Source organism: Scyliorhinus torazame, chromosome 12 (genome assembly GCF_047496885.1).
Source record: "Scyliorhinus torazame isolate Kashiwa2021f chromosome 12, sScyTor2.1, whole genome shotgun sequence".
NCBI lineage: Eukaryota > Metazoa > Chordata > Chondrichthyes > Carcharhiniformes > Scyliorhinidae > Scyliorhinus > Scyliorhinus torazame.
In genome coordinates, this window is record NC_092718.1 from 216,148,960 (window position 1) to 216,170,145 (window position 21,186).

The 21,186-nt window shown below is 52.9% G+C and overlaps 1 protein-coding gene across 1 annotated transcript in view; it reads right to left on the reverse strand.

Moving 5' to 3' along the window:
* tbx4 (T-box transcription factor 4) overlaps nucleotides 1-21,186 on the reverse strand; it is a 159,623-nt gene that overhangs the window by 22,410 nt on the left and 116,027 nt on the right. The gene's annotated exons all lie outside the window — the stretch shown is intronic.

Below are 21,186 nucleotides of genomic sequence, written 5' to 3' on the forward strand. Positions count from 1 at the left end.
CCTAGTGCATCCCCGATTTTCATCGCTCCACGACTAGCAGGCATGCCTTCAATTGTATGGGCTCTATTCTCTGGAAATCCCTCTCTAATTTCCTCCAACTCTCTGCTGCTCTCTTCCTTTAAGTTGCTCCTGAAAAATGATCTCTCTGACCCAGCTTTTAATCATGTCCTAATGTTTCCTTAAGTTGCTCGCTGTCAAACTATGTCTCATAACACTCCTGTGGAGCACCCGGGGATGCTTTTAATATAGTCACTGTATTATATAATATAGAACTGTCATGTTGCACATTAGCAAATATTGCCCCTAGTTTTAAAACTGATGAGGGCAGATGATTTGTCCCAAACCCAACCCATAAAGAGTGACATATTATCATTCTTTGGAAATATTTTAGTAAAAGTCAGTGATGATCTCTAAACGTGTTGCACAGTCTCTTTGCCTTTTTATGATTGACACAGGATCATTGCTATTCATCCTCTGTCCTGCCCCAACTATCCTGTAGAGGAGTCAGAAGTTCAAAAGGAAAATGTTTTCCACCTGTGTAAGACAGGACAGTACTATTGCCGGCACCCGCCTAAGCTCCCCATGTCAGGGGGCAACAGTCTGTACACTGTCGCCTGCTGATGCCTCTGTGAACTATTGTCCTCTGACCCCAATTAACAAACATTTAGGAAAACATTTTGTAACACACAGTGACCCTTCAGCTAATCGCTGTCAGATCTTTTGGATCCAGTGTATGATAAAAAGGACTAGACACATTTGATAAAGGAGCCAGCTGTTTGTTTTAAGGATGTGGATCGGATATTGAAATTGTCTGTGGAAAAGATAGTGCTGATGGAGGTAGGCACACCTGGTGGCTTGGCAATGCTTCAATGGAGCCCATTCGTTGATCTCAGTGCCTTATTATCATCACCCATATTCTCCTGACATGATACCACTTTGTGGTCCTTTGTGTTCCACCGTGTAAGACAGGACTATACTATTGCTGATGTCAATCTGAGCTCTCCTATGTCAGGAGGACAACGGTCTTTAACTTTAGTATTTCGCTATTTTCAATGGTGTCGGACCCAAGGTGGGTCATGCATATTCACCAATGACCACAAAATAAATTTACCAGATTCACTAGGATGGCAGCTGGGAAGAGGGTGGTGGGAATCTGGAACTTACTGCCTAAGAGGGAGATTGGGGTGGGAACCCTCACAACATTTAAGAAGCATTTAGATGAGCACTTGAAACACCAGAACATACAAGGCTACAGACCAAGTGTTGGAAAATGGCATTAAAATAGATAGGTGCTTGATGGCCAGTGCAGACCCAATGGGCCGAAGGGCCTCTTCTTGTGCTGTAGAACTCTATGCCTTGGTTAAGACTTGGTTCTTCGAGCCATCAATCACAATGAATCCATCAAAGTTCCTTTGGTGTTGCCACTGGTTGCATGAAACTCACCCACCTAGCGCCTATGGCTTTGGCACAGCATTTAACCCAAATAGAAGAGAAGGTATTGTTTAGAACTCAGAATGACTGTGACCATCAGCCTGTCCAATTCGATAAATCCTTTGTAACTTTACTGAAAAAATGGACTTCCATTTATATAATGTATTTGATGACCTCAGGATGTCTCAAGGGGCTTTACGGTCAATTAAGTACTTTTGAAATGCTGATTGCTTTGCTCTGAGAAAGGTGGTGGTCAATTTGTGCAGAGCAACCATTCATAAACAGCAATGTTATAAAAATCCAAAGTCCAAAGCTGTGCAGGTTAGGTGGATTGGCCATGCTAAATTGCCCCTTAGTGTCCAAAAGTTTAGGTGGGGTTACTGGGTTACGGGCATAGGGTGGATCTGTGGGCTCAAGAAGGGTGCTCTTTCCAAGACTCGGTGCAGACTCGATGGGCCAGGTGGCCACCTTCTGCATTGTAAGTTCTATAATTCTAATGACCAGTGATAGTGATGTTGGTTGGGGGTAAGTATTGTTTAGGACACAGGGGAGAACATCCCTACTCTTCTTCAAACATTATGGCAGGATATTTGATAACTACCTGAGAGGGCAGACGAGGCTCTTATGAGTTGATTCTTATTTAGTCTCAGCTATAGTGAAGTAATTGGAACAAATCCCTTTAAAGTTGTGAATATATTGGATATATATTTTGGCTTTTTTACAGTATTACTGCCTAGGAATGCAACTGAACATAGCACTTTCCTGCACATTGCCTTCCAATCAGGAGTCTGTTTTGATGGAGACTGATTTGATAATAATAATCTTTATTATTGTCACAAGTAGGCTTACATTAATGCTGCAATGAAGCTACTTTGAAAAGCCCCTAGTCGCCACATTCCGGCGCCTATTCGGGTACACTGAGGGAGAATTCAGAATGTCCAATTCACCTAACAAGCACGTCTTTCGGGACTTGTAGGAGGAAACCGGAGCACCCGGGCGAAACCCACGCAAACACGGGGAGAATGTGCAGACTCCGCACAGACAGTGACCAAGCCGGGAATCGAACCTGGGACCCTGGCACTGTGAAGCAACAGTGCTAACCACTGTGCTACCGTACCACCCATTTATGCTATGGGGACTGAATTGCTTAATAATTAAATCTACTTCAAATCAATCCCATGTTATGATCGACAAGTTTCATACAACTGACCACAACTTCTACATCAGCTTCTCCAATTTGCTGACACCAGGGAGGCCCATTATTTTACTGGCTCCTTTACAGCAAAGTGCCATCAGCACACAAGAATGTATGGTTCATCCAGCATGAGCAATTTGCACATGTACACTGCCAGTCAAGTAAGCCACAACTTTCACTTCTTTAGTGCCTGTAGCATAGTTAAATATCCCAAGAGGCTTCACAGGTAACCTGCCAGACAAAAATTGATACTGAGCCAAGAAAGGAGACATTAGAGCTGATGACCAACAAAACACTTAGCCAGAGAACTGGGTTTTAAGCAATATCTTAAAGGGGAAGAGTGAATCATAGAATTTACAGTGCAGAAGGAGGCCATTCGGCCCATCGAGTCTGCACCGGCTCTTGGAAAGAGCACCCTACCCAAGGTCCACACCTCCACCCTATCCCCATAACCCAGTAATCCCACCCAACACTAAGGGCAATTTTGGATACTATGGGCAATTTAGCATGGCCAATCCACCTAACCCGCACATCTTTCAACTGTGGGAGGAAACTGGAGCACCCGGAGGAAACCCACGCACACATGGGGAGGATGTGCAGACTCCGCACAGACAGTGACCCAAGCCGGAATCGAACCTGGGATCCTGGAGCTGTGAAGCATTTGTGCTATCCACAATGCTACCGTGCTGCCCTAAAGTGATGTGGCAGAAATTGCAGTGTTAATTAAACCAAAACACAGGAAAGTCACAAACTTAGGCCGAAAGGTAAAAGAGCGTCCAGAGAGTTCCCACGTCTGCTTTTGTGAGACTGGCTCTCTTAACCAAACAGCATAATTTTAGGAGTTTCTGATGTAGCTGGGGTGTTAATATTGCAGAATGCAGATAAGTCACCAGTCGGCCCTATTCCTGTACTATCATCGTCAGTGTCCCTTCATTATCGAAGGTGGCCATTTCTTGCATGCATAGAGTCATTTGTTGTGCGTTCCAACAAGGCTGTGGAACGTAATTACAGGCCTGCATGACTTTCCACGGTGCGGGCAAGAATGAATTGTCTGTTTTTTGGGATTGCCTGGTCTTTCTAGCTTGCCATTTGTCCATAGCTGCCTTTTTTCTTTGGTGTTTGAAGGAAACAATATCACGACAGTCAACTTCCGTAATTCGTGACCCCCCTCTATTGCAAATTCATTTACCTGCGTGAATATATATATATACATCAAATCACGCTTCGCTGCCCCAAAACTTTGCTCATCCACGATTTAGACTCTCATGCTAAATTGTTATAAACTCTCACCTTTCCTAAGCGTGCACTGTGCGAGCACTGTCTCTGCACATGTACAAGTTCACCATTTGCGATTTCACCCGTTCGTGAGATTTCACGGGAATGGACCCCCTGCAAACGACGGGAATTGACAGTACTTGAGATCACTCCCTAAGTAGTTCTTTCTTGTGCATTTTCCTCCCAGCCCATGGTGGAGATACCACATTTCCTGAGGTTAATCTTCAAGGAGTCCTTGAACTTTAATCTCAGTCCACCTCGCAGGCTCTGATGTTGTGTTTCAATTCCAGACATTTCTGCTCTATGAAGTATCTCAGTGTTGAGGACTTTATCCTCCCATTTGAGGCTCATGATGTTCCAAATGCATTTCATGTGGAATCTATTCAACTGCTTAATATGTCTGGTATTGCTAATCCAAATCTCATGGGCATATAGGAAGGTAGATATTATCACAGTTTTGTACACAGCAAGTTTTTCTGTAAGAGTGATTACTTGTTTCTCCTACAGGCTCTTATGTAAATGGGCAATTGCTGACCTTGCTCTGGCAATTCGACTTTCCACCTTGCTGTCAATGCAGACATTTCCGTAGATTGTGCTTCTGAGACAGGTGAAGTTATCTACAGCCTTCAGGGGCGTCATTCTCCGACCCCCCGCCGGGTCGGAGAATGGCCGTTGGCCGCCGTGAATCCCGCCCCCGCCCCCGTCGAAGTCTCCGAAGGGAGAAAAGTCGGCGGGGCGTTAATGGCGCCGCTGCCGCGGAGAATGTCACGGGTCTGCGCAAGGCAGCCGATTTTCGGCCTGCCGATATTCTCCCTTCCGGATGGGCCGAAGTCCCGTCGACATGATGACCGTTCACGTCGACGTCAATCAAACCTCCTTTTCATCGGCGTGACCCGGTGCTCCAGGCTCACGCCGACCAGCGAGGAGGTGAGTGACGGCCTGGGGGGTTGGCTCTGGGCAGGAAATGGCGTGGCCGCAGACTGATTGCCTGAGGAGAGGTGTGTCTCGGCTTGTGTGTGTGTGCGGCGGGGGGGGGGTTAGAGTAGGCTGGGCTCCGGGGGAGTGCCGGGAGGGGGTCCGTGCCGGGGTGGAGGTTGGGGGTTGGGGAGGGGGTCCGTGCCGGGGTGGAGGTTGGGGGTTGGGGAGGGGGTCCGTGCCGGGGTGGAGGTTGGGGGGGGTCCGTGCCGGGGTGGAGGTTGGGGAGGGGGTCCGTGCCGGGGTGGAGGTTGGGGAGGGGGTCCGTGCTGGGGTGGAGGTTGGGGGTTGGGGAGGGGGTCCGTGCCGGGGTGGAGGTTGGGGGGGGGTCCGTGCTGGGGTGGAGGTTGGGGGTTGGGGAGGGGGTCCGTGCCGGGGTGGAGGTTGGGGGTTGGGGAGGGGTTCCGTGCCGGGGTGGAGGTTGGGGGGGGGTCCGTGCTGGGGTGGAGGTTGGGGGTTGGGGAGGGGGTCCGTGCCGGGGTGGAGGTTGGGGGGGGGGTCCGTGCCGGGGTGGAGGTTGGGGAGGGGGTCCGTGCCGGGGTGGAGGTTGGGGGGGGGTCCGTGCTGGGGTGGAGGTTGGGGGTTGGGGAGGGGGTCCGTGCCGGGGTGGAGGTTGGGGGTTGGGGAGGGGGTCCGTGCCGGGGTGGGTGATGGGAGGGCAAATGAGTTGGTCCACCTGGCCAGGTGCCAGCCTCCAACAGTTGGACCCATGCGGTCCATGCCACCTGGCTGGGGGGAGGAGGGGATATGGGCAATGATGACATGTCGTCGTTCCCCTCCCCCCCACCAGGTCGTCATGTTTTCAGATCATCCAGCGATGTTGGCCGCCATGGTGGCAGCCGCTCATGTCTATGTTGCCCTGGATGAGGAGGAGGAGGAGGAGGAGGAGGAGCGTGCCAGAGAGGCGGCGCAGGCTGCCGCAGAGGGGCAGGCGGCAGCCGCCCAGGCTGGAGGGACACCTGACCGACAGGACGAGGAGGGGGAGGAGGACGTCGCGGCCCCACGGCAACGGAGGCACCCGAGGGCGCCCCGTGTGTACCGGCCCCGGCAGTCATACCAGGACCTCACGGACCGGGAATGCAGGAGGAGACTCCGGATGAGCCGGGAAACCGTGGCACACATCTGCCACCTGCTGGCACACCTGTCACCGCGTGGCACTGGCGGGGGACACCCTCTCCCCGTGTCCGTCAAGGTTACGGTGGCCCTGAACTTTTATGCAACGGGGTCATTCCAGGCACCGAGTGGGGACCTGTCCGGCATATCGCAGACATCGGTGCATCGGTGCATCCGGGCAGTGACAGATGCCCTTTATGCCATGGCGCACCGCTACATCCGCTTCCCCGTGGACCGGGCCAGCCAAGATGCCCGGGCCGTGGGCTTCTCTGCCATTGCCGGGTTCCCCATGGTCCAGGGCGCGATCGATGGGATGCACGTCGCCGTGCGGCCACCTGCAGATAACAGGGCCGTGTTCACTAATAGGAAGGGGACCTATTCGATGAACGTACAGGTGGTCTGCGACCACCGCATGATGATCCTGCACGTCTGCGCCCGTTACCCAGGCAGTGTACACGACTCATTCGTGTTGTCGCGGTCATCCATCCCCGGCATGTACGAGGGACGCCATCCCCGGCTGAGGGGCTGGTTGCTGGGCGACAGGGGCTACCCATTGCGATCGTGGCTGATGACGCCTATACGGAGGCCACGCAATGAGGCGGAGAACCGCTACAATGATGCCCATGTAGCGACAAGGGGAGTGATCGAGAGGTGCTTTGGCGTGCTGAAGATGCGTTTCAGGTGCCTGGACCTCTCTGGGGGCGCCCTCCAGTATCGGTCAGATAGGGTCGGCCGCATCATTGTGGTGTGCTGCGTCCTGCACAACATAGCCCAGCAGAGGGGCGATGTGCCGCAGGCAGAGGAGGGCGGAGTGGAGGAGCAGCAGGAAGAGGCCCAGTCCTCCCCAGATGAGGGGGATGGGGGCAATGGTCAGGGCAGACGGGGTAGACACAGACGGGTGGCTGTCCACCGTTACCGGCTGGCCCAGCGGGCACGGGACAGACTGATAGACGCCCGCTTCACTGACTAGATGGGCGTGGGAATCGGGTAGTATGGCCACAGATCGCACACCATGACAACAGCCGACCACCCACACCCCCCACCCATCCATCCACCCAGCACCATCACCCCCCTCCCCAACCCCACACACCCCACCCGCATGCACACCACCCCCCCACTCCCAATTGCCGATCCACCGGCGGCACAACGGGCCGGGCTCACCCAGTTGCGGGTGGACGCGTGTCTATCGCAGGCCATGGAGAATGATGACAACCCGCCTCCGATGAGCTCCTGGCTCTACATCGTTGGACTATGTCTGACCCATGGCCACAGTACCACCATCCACCCGGACCATCCCTGCATGCGGCTGTGACACTGCAGCGCACGGTCCCGTCCTCTGCCCGGGGGATGTTGATGGCGGCCCAGGGGGAAGGGGGCAGACTCACCTGGGGCTGAGGTAAGACCACCCCTCACACACACACTTGCGCTCAACGTACATGACACCCCCGCACACTTTGGACAGAGCACAAAGGCAGCTTCGGTAGGTGTAACATTGACTTTAATAACCAAAGGAGTTCATGCACGTGCCCTAGCGCCTAAAACTCATCTGTGCCCTGCACCCGTGCCAACTTACTCAGTGTCTAATTGTTTGGCCTTACGGGCCCTTTGACTACGTTTACGTGGTTCCCCAGACGGTACAGCAGAACTGGAGGTGGACTCCTGTGATTCCTGCCCTCTGACACTGGAACCCTTTGGCGGCCGTTTCCTGGGGCGTCCTGGCCTAGATGGGCCAGGCTGCGGCCCGGGCGACTGGGATGGCGAGCTGCCAGCCTGTCCTGCCCGTTGCCCACCCGATGCACCTGGGACGGAAGGGGGGGAGTCCGAGGTGTCGCGGTGTACCGGGACCTCCCCTACAGAGGGAGCCGGGACGGACCACACCACCTCCTCCTCCCTCGGGGTGCCCGATGGCCCCCAGGCCTCTACATGGGTGGGGGATGCGAACGGACTGGCCATCCGACGCGCCCCCGACATCTGGCGCTGCCAGTCCTGGAGGCCCGTGCTGGTATCGACAGGGGTCTGCAGGTTTGCAGCCATGGAGCCCAGGGGGTTGTCGAACCCTGTCTGCGACAGTGCGACGCCAGCTCGCACATGGCCACTGGCGCCGATGCCCTCAGCGATGGCCTGCTGAGACTGGGCCATGGCCTGCAGAGACTGGGCCATGGCCTGCAGAGACTGGGCTATGGCCTGCTGAGACTGGGCCATGGCCTGCTGAGACTGGGCTATGGCGTTGAGCGCCTCTGCCATCTGGCGCTGGCACTGGCTCATGGCCTCCTGTGAGAGGGCAGCCATTTCCTGGGCCACAGACGCCGCCTGCACGGAAGGCCCCAGGCCTCGCAAACCGTTCCCCATGTCTGACACCGTCGCACCCATTGCCTCCACCGCGGACGCCACCCGTGCGGTGTCAGCCTGGGTGGCACGCATGACCGGGACCACTCCCAGCTCCTGGACGCGGGTGGACTCCTCCACCTGCGACCGCAGCCGCCGCAAGCCACCCGTCACCCTATTCGCTCGTCTCCGTGTCGGTGGTTGCATCGGATCTATGTGTGGGTGTGGTAACTGCAGGAACCCGGGATCCATCTGGGCGGCAGATGTTCGCTTGGCCTGGGCTGCCCTCCGACCGCCCGGTCCCTCTGCTGCTCCTACCTCCACCTGCTGTACCGGGACGGCTGTGTTGTGCGCACCAGTGAGTGTACCAGACGCCTCATCACTAAAGTGCCCAACCGTGGTGAGTGTTTCTGCGATGGTGGAGGGTGTTGGTGACAGCAGTGGCGTTGTGTCGTGCTCTTCGTCCCACTCTGAGTCCATGGCACTTTGGGGTGGGGGTTCGTCTCCACCCATCCACTCTGAGTCACTGTCCGGTCTTTCGTCTTCCCGGGTAGGGGTGTCCTGGGTAGTGCTGTCCCGGGTAGTGCTGTCCCGGGTAGTGCTGTCCCGGGTAGGGGTGTCCTGGGTAGTGGTGTCCTGGGTAGTGGTGTCCCGGGTAGGGGTGTCCTGGATAGTGGTGTCCTGGGTAGTGGTGTCCTGGCTCGGATGTGACGGGGGCCTGTGGCTGCCCCCCTCATCGCTGGGTGGTCGCTCCCGCACGTGACGGGGGTGTCGTCTCCCTGTTGCTCCAGGTCTCTCCGTCTCCCGTGGTCTCCGAGGGGCATCCTGCGGGCGTCGCATGCTGGAGGGTTCGGGTCTCTCCGTCTCCCGTGGTCTCCGAGGGGCATCCTGCGGGCGGTCTGCATCTGCGGGGATGGGTGCCTGGACGTTTGGTCCTGCGATACACAATGAAGCATGCATGGTTAGACATCAGGCAGTGATCAGGTGATACGGGAGAGGGGGATATAGGGGAGGGGGGATATGGGGACGGGCTGTTGGTGGCTCACTTGCTCGTGGGGCCCCGACCTCTGCATCAGCAACCTCCCGGTCCTCAGGTCCGCCAGCCAGTTCCAGGGCCCTTTCCTCGTGTACGGTCAGTGGCCTCTCATCAGCGGGCCCTCCTCCAGTCCTCACATGCTCCCTATTGTTGTGTGCGCGCTTCTCCTGGGGGGGGGGGGGTGGTGGCAGGGGTAAAAGGCAACAGTGTTAGGCAGGTATATGAATGCACGCCATCGGTTGCGCGTGCATTGCAGAGGTTAAGGTTAGGGCTGGATTCACTTGGGGATATGGGGGATATGGGGAGGGGGGAATATGGGGGATATGGTGGAGGGGGGATATGGGGGAGGGGGGGATATGGGGAATATGGGGGAGGGGGGATATGGGGGATATGGGGGAGGGGGGATATGGGGGATATGGGGGAGGGGGGATATGGGGGATATGGGGGAGGGGGGATATGGGGGAGGGGGGGATATGGGGAATATGGGGGAGGGGGGATATGGGGGAGGGGGGATATGGGGGAGGGGGGATATGGGGGATATGGGGAGGGGGGATATGGGGGAGGGGGGGATATGGGGGATGGGGGGATATGGGGAGGGGGGATATGGGGGATATGGGGGAGGGGGGAATATGGGGGATATGGGGGAGGGGGGATATGGGGGATATGGGGGAGGGGGGGATATGGGGAGGGGGGATATGGGGGATATGGGGGAGGGGGGATATGGGGGAGGGGGATATGGGGGATATGGGGGATATGGGGGAGGGGGGATATGGGGGATATGGGGGAGGGGGGATATGGGGGATATGGGGGAGGGGGGATATGGGGGATATGGGGAGGGGGGATATGGGGGATATGGGGGATATGGGGGAGGGGGAATATGGGGGATATGGGGGAGGGGGGATATGGGGGATATGGGGGAGGGGGGATATGGGGGAGGGGGGATATGGGGGATATGGGGGAGGGGGGATATGGGGGAGGGGGGATATGGGGGATATGGGGGAGGGGGGATATGGGGGATATGGGGGAGGGGGGAATATGGGGGAGGGGGGATATGGGGGAGGGGGGGATATGGGGGAGGGGGGATATGGGGGATATGGGGAGGGGGGATATGGGGGAGGGGGGATATGGGGGATATGGGGGAGGGGGGAATATGGGGGATATGGGGGAGGGGGGGATATGGGGGAGGGGGGATATGGGGGAGGGGGGATATGGGGGAGGGGGGGATATGGGGGAGGGGGGGATATGGGGGAGGGGGGATATGGGGGATATGGGGGATATGGGGGAGGGGGGGATATGGGGGAGGGGGGGATATGGGGGAGGGGGGATATGGGGGATATGGGGGATATGGGGGAGGCTCACCCTGCCTGCTCTGACGAGGTCGTTCACCTTCTTGTGGCACTGGGTGCCTGTCCGTGGTGTTAGGGCCACAGCGGTGACGGCCTCTGCCACCTCCCTCCACAGACGCCGGCTGTGGCGTGGGGCAACTCTGCGGCCGTGCCCGGGATACAGGGCGTCCCTCCTCTGCTCCACCGCATCCAGGAGCGCCTCCACATCGCGTGACTCGAACCTCGGGGCTGAGCGACGGCCAGCCATCAAGTCGGGTGTTGCGGTCGGCTATTCCGGTCGGGTGGGGGGGAGCTGCACGGCCTTATGAGCCGTCACGCCGTGCAGCGCGTATGACGCTGCACGGCGTGAACCACTGCGCAAGCGCGGATCCCGTTACGTCGCTGCTAGCCCATTTCGGGCCGCAGACTATCGGCCCATTTTTATGACGTGACGCAAGTGGGATTTGCGCCGTTTTTTGCGCCGATCGGCGGAGTTTCCGCCGATAACGGAGAATTTCGCCCCAGGGTTGTGCAATTAATGGTCACAGTAGGTGGGGTTAGTCAGAATGTTATGGTGGTTGGTGGAGTATCTCTTGTCTTCTTTAAGCTAATGGTTAGTCCATAGTCATCAGTCTCATTTGAAAAAGCAGTCCATGATACTTTGCTCATATTAACATCATCACTTGTAGTTTGCTTCGGATGACATTTGTTCCTCAGGTTTGAGGCTGAACGTTCTGTGGGGCAGTTTCTACACACCCAGCTTTCTGGTCTCATGCACGTTGATCTTTTTGGTGAGACAGTAAATTTCATCTTGCATTGGAGAATCCTGTGATCTGTAGAGCAGTCTACAGCTCTGATAATCCTGGTGCTCAGAACATTGCTCTGCCAGCTGGTGATAAAGCCAGTTTGACACCTGTGTTTCCATCTTGGGAGCATCTATGTGTTTTTGTACTTTGCCTTCTGTCTAAAAATGGTTGGTGATTGAAATATTTCAGTGGATGCAAAGTCTCGGGAAACATGCCATTGCTGTTGCATTTCCCCACGCCTTGATTTCCCAGTTCATCGTCCCAAGTCTGACAGTCAGTTCTTAACCTTGCATTGAAGTTACCCCATCACAATGAAGTTGTCCTCCTGAAGAGTATTTGCAATAGCGCCGTCCATGTCCTCATAGCATCTGTCCATGATATTCTCAGGACTAGTCATTATAGAATTGCCACATACATAGGGCGGCACGGTGGCACAGTGGTTAGCACTGCTGCCTCACAATGGTTAGCATCGCTGCCTAACAGCTCCAGGGTCCCAGGTTCAATTCTGGCCTTGGGTTACAGTTTGTGTGGACTTTGCACTTTTTCCCTGTGTCTGCGTGGGTTTCCTCTGGGTCCTGCGGTTTCCCACACTGTCCAAAGAAGTGCAGGTTAGGTGGATTGGCCATGCTAAATTGCCCCTAGTGTCCAAAAGTTTAGGTGGGGTCACTGGGATACAGGGTGATAGGAATCGACTATTTCCTGATAAATCTGATAGGTAAAAGAAGGCTATTTAGTATAAATATTAGCCCCAGTTTTAATACCCATTTTAAATTGAGGATTTCAACACTCATAACTTCAGGTCATGATAAAACACATAGCTTCAACAGAGACACAAAAAGCCTGACACATGCATAAACTCATTGGAGATTAAAACAACATTTTTACTAAGCAAAGATGAAAAAGCCATTGTTCTAATAAACATATTTTCAAAGACAGTTTGACATTAAAACATGAGTTGTACCAGTAATCTGATCAAGGACGAAGCAGGCACCATAGCAACACTATTGTTCATAATGTGGATAAAACGAAGTCAGCAGAAAACCAGTAGAAACTAGTCTTGATAATAGCACTGAATCGCATTCCATAACATACACAAATATTCAAACATGAATCATTCAGAACTTATGTTGCACATTAAGGATTGACAGCTAACCGTCGAATCAAATACATTTGATTCTAACCCAAACTAATTAGGACGACGTAGAGGTGTAGATAGATGGCTCAAGACTGATAAGATTTCCTTTAAACATGATGGTCCGTACGGCCATCTTTATCCAGGATCATTCTATACTTTGATCTAACTATTCACTATCCTTATTTTCATATTTGCACTTTTCCACTCTAACTCTTGAAATAAATGCAAGCTGTTTTGCTGTAAGCAAGAAACCATTTCTGTATTGTTTTGAAAGTTAAATTGTTATAAGTTACTTCTCTTTAAGCCCTTTTGCTAGCCAGACTTTATTGAGAATAGATTTAAGTTTCTCTCAATTGTAATCAAATAGAGGCAATAAAGATTCTTGTTTGCATCCGAGAAGTTTAACTCAAATTTCTACTGAGTTTTAGTGTCGCAAGACCTCACTAATTACGCATGGTAGATCTCATCACAGGGATAGGGTGGAGGTGTGGGCTTAAGTAGGGTGCTCTGTGTTAGCTAGTCCTCCTCTGCCAGGCAGGTTTCGTTCAAGGCAGCATTGGCTATATTGTATCACGATAGCCCCCTGCCAACCGGGGCAGTTCTACACTGTGGATGGGAGCTGTTATCTTTATCAAATCGAGTTGATATTTTCCAAGTAGATTTCCTGGGCGCGATCAGAGTGTGGGCGTTGACGCCGAAATCCAGTGCGACGTTGCTCCCCCGATTCTCCTGCCCCCAGAGAATCGCTGTAAATCGTGCTCGCGCGGTCTACACGGCGCGGGTAGGGGGCCATTGACAGAGACCCCGCGGCGATTCTCCAAGTGTAACTGGTCGAATTCCCGACGACGTGGGTCTCTCATGGTCTCACCCGTCAGGAACTGGTCGGGGGCGGGGGCATCCTTCACCAGGGGAGGCATCACAGACGGCCAGGCTATCGATCGGAGGCCACCGATCCACAGGCACGTGCGATCTCAGGGGGTCCTATCTTTTTCGTGGGGCGGCCGACGAGGCCATCGCCGTGCGCATGCGCGGACACCTGACCGGAAGTGCAAGGCCCCGTATTTACAGGCAGAGATGCGTGGAGTACTCCGGGGCCCTGCTAGCCCCCTTCAGGTAGGAGAATCACTCCGGACTTTCTTCAGGAATGTGCAGAGTGATTCGCCCGCGTTTTGACTCTGGAGTGGGGACATAGCCCCATTATTGGAGAATCCTGCCCCCTGTTTCTTCATTGTTTGTCTCTCCCACAATAGACTGTAGTGTGCGGATGAATACTTACTCTCTCTCTCTCTGGTAACAAGCAAGAAGGACACTAGTTGTGTGGTGGATAATATAGGAGTGCATTTCGGGGTGGATGTGTATGAGGGAATCACTGAGGTGTGCACACAAGAACCACCTGTGGATGAGTCGGTTACAGTGGGGATAGATTGCACTTGGCCATCCTCATTCCTTCGCTCTTGCACGTCTGTTCCCGGTGGCTTGACAAGTCAAGACAATTGGAGGTGAGATCGAGTGCAGTGAATGTCCTGCAGTACCTCCTGCGGCAGTGCTAAAACATTTTACAGCTGTGCACACAGCTGTGTTGCGATGCTTTCAGTACTGGTAAGGGAATACCATTTCCTCCGCTCCATTCATCAAGGCAGCTTTTCTTTTGTGCACTTGAAAAAGGGGGTGATTGGAGATCGGTATTCGCCCTGACATGTGGTCACCAGCCCTGGTGCTACCTGGTTTGGCCTGTGAAACAATGTAGTCACTGGAGTGTAAACACAGCTGTGGCACAGTCAGCTGCATCGAGTCACCGTGAGTGTTGAGGGCCTGGTACAGTTATCCATCCAGTATGAAGCACGATGCGGCTGACCCTTGCTAAAAGGGACCACCTCTGACACACACCCTACATATCTGTACTTCTGAAAGAGTACTGTTCCAACCGGTACCCGGGCAAAGTCCCCAGATTTGTTATGATCCCGGACGGCAGAGCCCTGAATGGTTATGCTCCCAGCCGAGGAGTGATGAATTGGCTCCCCCTCTCTTTATTTAACCCCCTCGGTTGCTCGCAACACGGTTGATGTAAAAAGAATCCCTTCCCTTATGGATATCTTTTCCCAGTCCAAGTGTTTTAAAAGATGTCAATTTAACCAGGCTTCCTTGAGTTAAAGAAAGAGTGAGTTTGTTGGTTACTGATACACAAAAAGAAAATAATAAAATGCAACACACATACACACAGGTTAGAAAAGAGAATTGAGTCCAAAATAAAAGTAAACCTTTTTAGTTTAAATTCATTTACGGAATGTGGAGGCCTCTGGCCAGGCCAGCATTTACTGTCCATCCCTAGTTGCCTTCCAGAAGGTGGTGGTGAGCTGCTTCCTTTAACTGTTGCAGTGCCCGAGGTGTAGGTGCACCCACAGTGCTGTTAGGAAGGGAACTCCAGTGAAGGAATGGCAATATATTTCCAAGTCGGGGTGGTGAATGGCTTGGAGGGGAATCTCCAGGTGGTGGGGTTCCCAGGTATCTGCTGCTCTTGTCCTTCTAGATGGTAGTAGTCGTGGGTTTGGAAGGTGCTGCTTACTGAACCTTGGTGAGTTCCTGCAGTGCATCTTGTAAATGGTACACACGGCTGCTACTGTTCGTCAGTGGTGGAGAGATTGAACACTTGTGGAAGGGGTAGCAATCAAACGGGCTGCTTTATCCTGAATGGTATCGAGCTTCTTGAGTGTTGTTGGAGCTGCATTTATCCAGGCAAGTGGAGAGTATTTCATTACACTCCTGACTTGTGCCTTGTAGGTGGTGGACAGGCTTTGGGGGGGGTGGTCAAGATGTGAGTTACCTGCCGCAGGATTTGTGGCCTTTGATCGGATTGCTACGGTATCTATATGGTTAGTCCAGTTCATTTTCTAATTAATGGTAACCCTGAGGATGTTTGTAGTGGGGGATTGAGCAACAGTAATGCCATTGAATATTAAGCAGCGATGGTTAGATCCTCTCTTGTTGGAGAAGGTCATTGCCTGGCACTTATGTGGTGCGAATGTGACTTGCTACTTGTCAGCCCAAGCCTGGATATTATCCAGGTCTAGCTGCATTTGGACATGCACTGCTTAAATATCTGGGGAGTCACCAATGGTGCTGAACATTGTGCAGTCATCCGCAAACATCCCCACTTCTGACTCTATGATGGAGGGAAGGTGTACGAATCAGCCCTTGATTGTTCTGCGAGGAGTTGAATCCATAGAATCTCTACAGTGTATTTGGCCCATCAAGCCTGCACCGACCCTCTGAAAGAGGGGTCCACTCTCCCACCCCACCCTATTCCCATAATCCCAAAACCTAACCTGCATATTCCTGGACAGTGGGAGGAAACCGGAGCACCCGGAGGAAACCCATGCAGACATGGGGAGAACATGCAAACTCCATACAGACAAGGCTGAAATCGAACCCGGGTCCCTGGTTCTATGAGGTAGCAGTGCTGACCACTGCACCACCATGTAGATGGTGATAGATTGCAACCATTAAGTTGTGTGATTACAGTGGTGCTGACTTTGACAGTTGAGCAGTAGGTTTAGTGATTCTTGGTTCTTCAGGTTAATTGAAAGTTGTTCTGCTTCCGTTTCAACTGTGGCTTTACTGACCTGATTTTATCTGCATTCAGCAGGGGTACCTAGTCAATGACCCTCACAGCACACACCAACACAGTGGAACTAGAACACCAGACCAGCTCACAGAGACCAGAGCAGCAGTTGCTTTTATACCCCTTTTTGTGTATTCCTGGAATGGGAAAACCACAAACTTGCCCAGGATATAACTCACAGGATGGTAGTAGTTTCTGTTGATATAGTAATCAACTGCCATTATCTCCACAGGAGATTACAATTAAACTTCTGCATTATCTCTTATTTTAAATGTCTGTCTCAAAAAAGGTGTGACATTCCATTCTCTCTCTGTCAGGACTGAGTATAATCCAACAAATTGTTACCTTTCAGTCTCAGCTAGTTTTGGCTTTTATGACTTTTGTGAGGGCCACGAAGAATCCAGCACGAGTTTTAAGGATACAAAGTAATAACATTTATTTACAATAACATATATATAACACCAGCAGCAACTTCCCTTGCTGCACACTCCTTCCTGCTGGTTCCTAAACTGGCCAGCTTTATTTATGCTAGGAGTTTACTAATGGTTTCTCCGCCCCCCTCATTGGGGAAGCTCATACTCCCACAGGATTGTGGGATTGTCATTAGTCCCCAGCCAATGGTAAGTAAGCAGGTTATCACATCTCTCCCCCCCAAAGTCCAAGGAATCCACCGAAGACCCTGGCGAAGGAGGGCGTCGGACTCGTTTTGCCACAGGCCGGACACCATTTGCACGCGGCGCTGGATCAGGCGGCGTGTAATGAGATGGAGACCGGCGCTTCCGTGATGAACGGCGCAACGGTTGTACATCCACGGCCCGTGGACCCGAGGATTCCCCCTCTGATGCATCCTGTGTCTCCACCTCGGAGTCAGAGTCTGCTGCCTCCGTCATGTCAGCGTCTCTATCTCCATTCGGTTCTGTAACGACCTGCGCAGGCTTCGAGTGAGGCACCAGAGGAAGATTGTGAGGACTACCTTCCCTTGTCTCTGGTCTCTGCGGCTGTAGAAATGAGCTCTGGGGGCGGGGAATCTTTTGAGGGGATAGTCTTCTGGACCGAACGTGGTCTACATGTTTGCGCTGGAGACGACCCTGGGCTTGCACCTGGTAAGATATAGGGCCCGTTTGGCGAAAGATTACACCAGGAACCCACTGGGCACCACCAGCAAAATTCCGAACGAACACTGGGTCACCGGGCCCAAACTGCCGAATCGGCCAATGCCGAGAAAATCCCTGTCCCTGCAGTTCTTGTGTGCGGCGTACTTTTGCGGCAATGTCCGGGAAACCTTACTAAGGCGGGTGCGAAGTCTCCGGCCCATTAGGAGTTCTGCGGGAGCTACCCAGTCACCGCATGGGGGGTGGTCCTATACGTAAACAAAAAGCGAGCCAGTCTTGTGTCCATTGATCCGGAAGACTGCTTCTTTAGGCCTCTTTTGAATGTCTGCACTGCGCGCTCTGCCAACCCATTTTAAGCCAGGTGGTAAGGGGCAGTGCGGATATGGCGTATGCCGTTCATCTTCGTGAACCTCGCAAACTCCTCACTCGTGAATGGAGTGCCGTTATCCGTGACCAGCACCTCGGGGAGGCCATGCGTACTAAACGACAAACGCATCTTTTCAATTGTTGCGCAGGACGTTGTCCCCTGCATCTTATGCACCTCTAGCCATCTAGACTGGGCGTCAATTAATAGAAGGAACATGGATCCTTGAAAAGGGCCTGCGAAATCTGCATGCAAGCGTGCCCAAGGCCATCCTGGCCATTCCCAGTGATGTAGGGGCGCGTCCGGCGGAAGCTTCTGATGCTCCTGGCAAATGGAGCAGTAACCTTCTCAATGTCGGTGTCGAGGCCTGGCCACCAGACATAACTCAGGGCCAACATTTTCATTTTGGTCACACCTGGATGCCCATTGTGCAAGTCTGTTAGTATCAGCTCCTGGCCTTTTTCCGGGACAATCACACGCGTCCCCCACAAGAGGATGCCGTCTTCCACGCTGAATTCTGACAGCTTGGAGGAAAATGCCCGCAACTCGCCTGGGAGCTGTCTATGCTGCCCACCATACAGGACTATGTGCCGAACCTTTGACAGGACTCCGTCTGGGTCCACTCACGGATCTGTGATGCCGTGACAGACAAGGTGTCCATAAAATTTAGGGTTGCAACCACCTCACCGGTTGTGGGGGTCGACATGGGACCGGTCGATAAAGGCAATCGGCTCAGTGCGTCGGCATTTGCTATCTTCATACCTGGTTTGTGCTCCAGAGAATACTCGTATGCAGCAAGCAACAAAGCCCGTGCGGAAGCAATGGGCGGTATTGGCTTATCCTCTCTGAAAAGTCCCAGCAGAGGCTTATGATCAGTCACGATAGTGAAATGGCGGCCATACACGTACTGGTGAAAGCGTTTCACCGCAAAAACCACTGCCAGGCCCTCCTTCTCGATCTGCGCGTACTTTTTCTCCGCTGCAGTCAATGTGCGGGAGGCGAAAGCTATCGGTCGCTCGGCCCCGTCCTCCATCTTGTGGGACAGGACGGCCCCAATACCATACGGGGATGCATCACATGTGACGAGCAAAGGCTTTCCAGGATCATAGTGGGTTAGTAACCCAGACAACGACAATTGTTGCTTTACCTGCCGGAAAGCGGTTTCTTGCGGCTGACCCCAAACCCAGGTGTGATTTTTTTTCTTTAGCAGAAGGTGCAAAGGGGCCAGCGTAGTTGCCAGATTGGTGAGGAACTTCCCGTAATAGTTTACGAGACCGAGAAAAGAACGAAGATGCGAAGTGTCAGTCGGGGCGGGGGCCTGTTGAATTGCACGCACCTTCTCTGCGACGGGGTGCAAACCTTCGCGGTCCACCCGATAACCTAGATAGACTACTTCCTTTGCCTGAAATACGCACTTTGTGCGACGTAAACGGACTCCAGCCTCCGAAAGGCGTCTAAGGACAGCCTCCAGATTTTCCAAATGTTCCTGCTCCCTGGAATCGAAACGTCATCTAAGTAGACAGCAACACGTGGTAAACCTCTCAAAATGCCCTCCATAACACGTTGAAAAATTGCACAGGCAGAGGATACTCCAAAGGGCAACCGTGTATATTCATACAGGCCCCGGTGTGTATTAATCGTTACATATGGTCGGGAGGCAGGGTCCAGCTCCAACTGCAGGTAGGCGTGACTCATATCTAATTTTGTGAACGAGAGTCCACCTGCAAGCTTCGCGTAGAGATCCTCTATGCGAGGCATTGGATATCGGTCGAGTCGGGAAGCCGTATTCACGGGGAGCTGCCACACAATGCAACTGCAGGCAGTCGTCCTCCGTCTTCACGGCCTCAGGAGTAGTCGCCGCAGGTTCATCCACATGGAAGGTACGGCCCCTGGGCTGGTCCCAGTTACGGCCCCTGGGCTGGTCCCAGTTTCGGTCGGAACGACGGCGCCTCTGGCACCCCCAGGACCGCCGTCCGCGACGGGGTCGGCGCCTACAAGTCTAACACGGACATGGCTCCTCATCCATTGGTTCTGGAGAAGGCTCCCTTCGGGGAGGAATGTCCGACGGTCACTGGCGTCGTTCCGGACGTTGCCTCGCCCAAGGTACCGCAGGAGTGCGGGGGGACGTTTTCGGACGGAAGGGGTTGCGCCCCAAGGCATGCACTTCCATTCCCTGTAGCTCCTGCACTCCTCGTTCTGCGCTCTCTCGGGACAATACTATTTGAATGGCCTGTTGAAAAGTCAATGTTGGCTCAGCTAACAACTTTCTCTGGGTGGCCGCATTGTTAATACCGCAAACCAAACGGTCGCGTAACATTTCTGACAAGGTCTCACCATAGTCACAGTACTCCGCAATCCTGCGTAGCCTGGATAGAAAATCGGCAAGGGATTCTCCAGGGGTCCTCTCAGCGGTATTAAACCGGTAACGCTGGACTATCGTGGACGGGGTTGGGTTAAAATGTTGCCCCACTATATTCACAAGTTCATCAAACGTTTTGGTGTTCGGCGCAGCTGGGTACGTAAGGCTCCTAATCACCCCAAACGTATGCGGGGCGCGGGCGGTGAGCAATATGACCACCTGGCGCTCGTTTTCGGTGATATTGTTTGCCCGGAAATAGTAACGCATCCGTTGTGTGTACTGGTTCCAGCTTTCCAGCGCAGCATCAAAAACATCCAAACGTCCGTACAGAGGCATGGTATCATAGAAAACAACTTCCAACCTGTATCCAACAAAAATCCAGGGAGGTGGCTTCAGCAGTGTAGACAGCTATTCACTTTAACCTTCGTCGCCAGTTTTGTGAGGGCCACGAAGAATCCAGCACGAGTTTTAAGGATACAAAGTAATAACATTTATTTACAATAACATATATATATAACAGCAGCAACAACTTCCCTTGCTGCACACTCCTTCCTGCTGGTTCCTAAACTGGCCAGCTTTATTTATACTAGGAGTTTACTAATGATATCTCCACCCCCCTCATTGGGGAAGCTCTTACTCCCACAGGATTATGGGATTGTCATTAGTCCCCAGCCAATGGTAAGTAGGCAGGTTATAACAATGACCTTTTAAAAAAAAAAAGTCTTATTTAAAAGCTCAATATGTCTGTACTTTATTCAGGGCTATGATCCATCATTATGACAGTAATTAAATAAATATTATAGCCTCAGAGGCTGTGCAAATTCCATCACACAGGGTTGGCACAATCTCAAAGGGTATATGGCACAGACCACCCAGTCCAGCAGGTTCATGTTGGCATTTTATGGTCTGCTTGTCTCTGCTCCCATCTTTGTTGATCTAAATCCATCATCGTAACCGTCTATTCCCTCCTCCCATATGTGATTATCCAGCTCCCCCATAACTGTATCTACACTACTTGTTTTAAGCACTCTCTGTGGCAGCAAGTTCCACTCTTTGGGTAACGAAATTTCTTCTGAATTCCATGTTGGATTTCTTGGAGTCTACCTTATATTGATG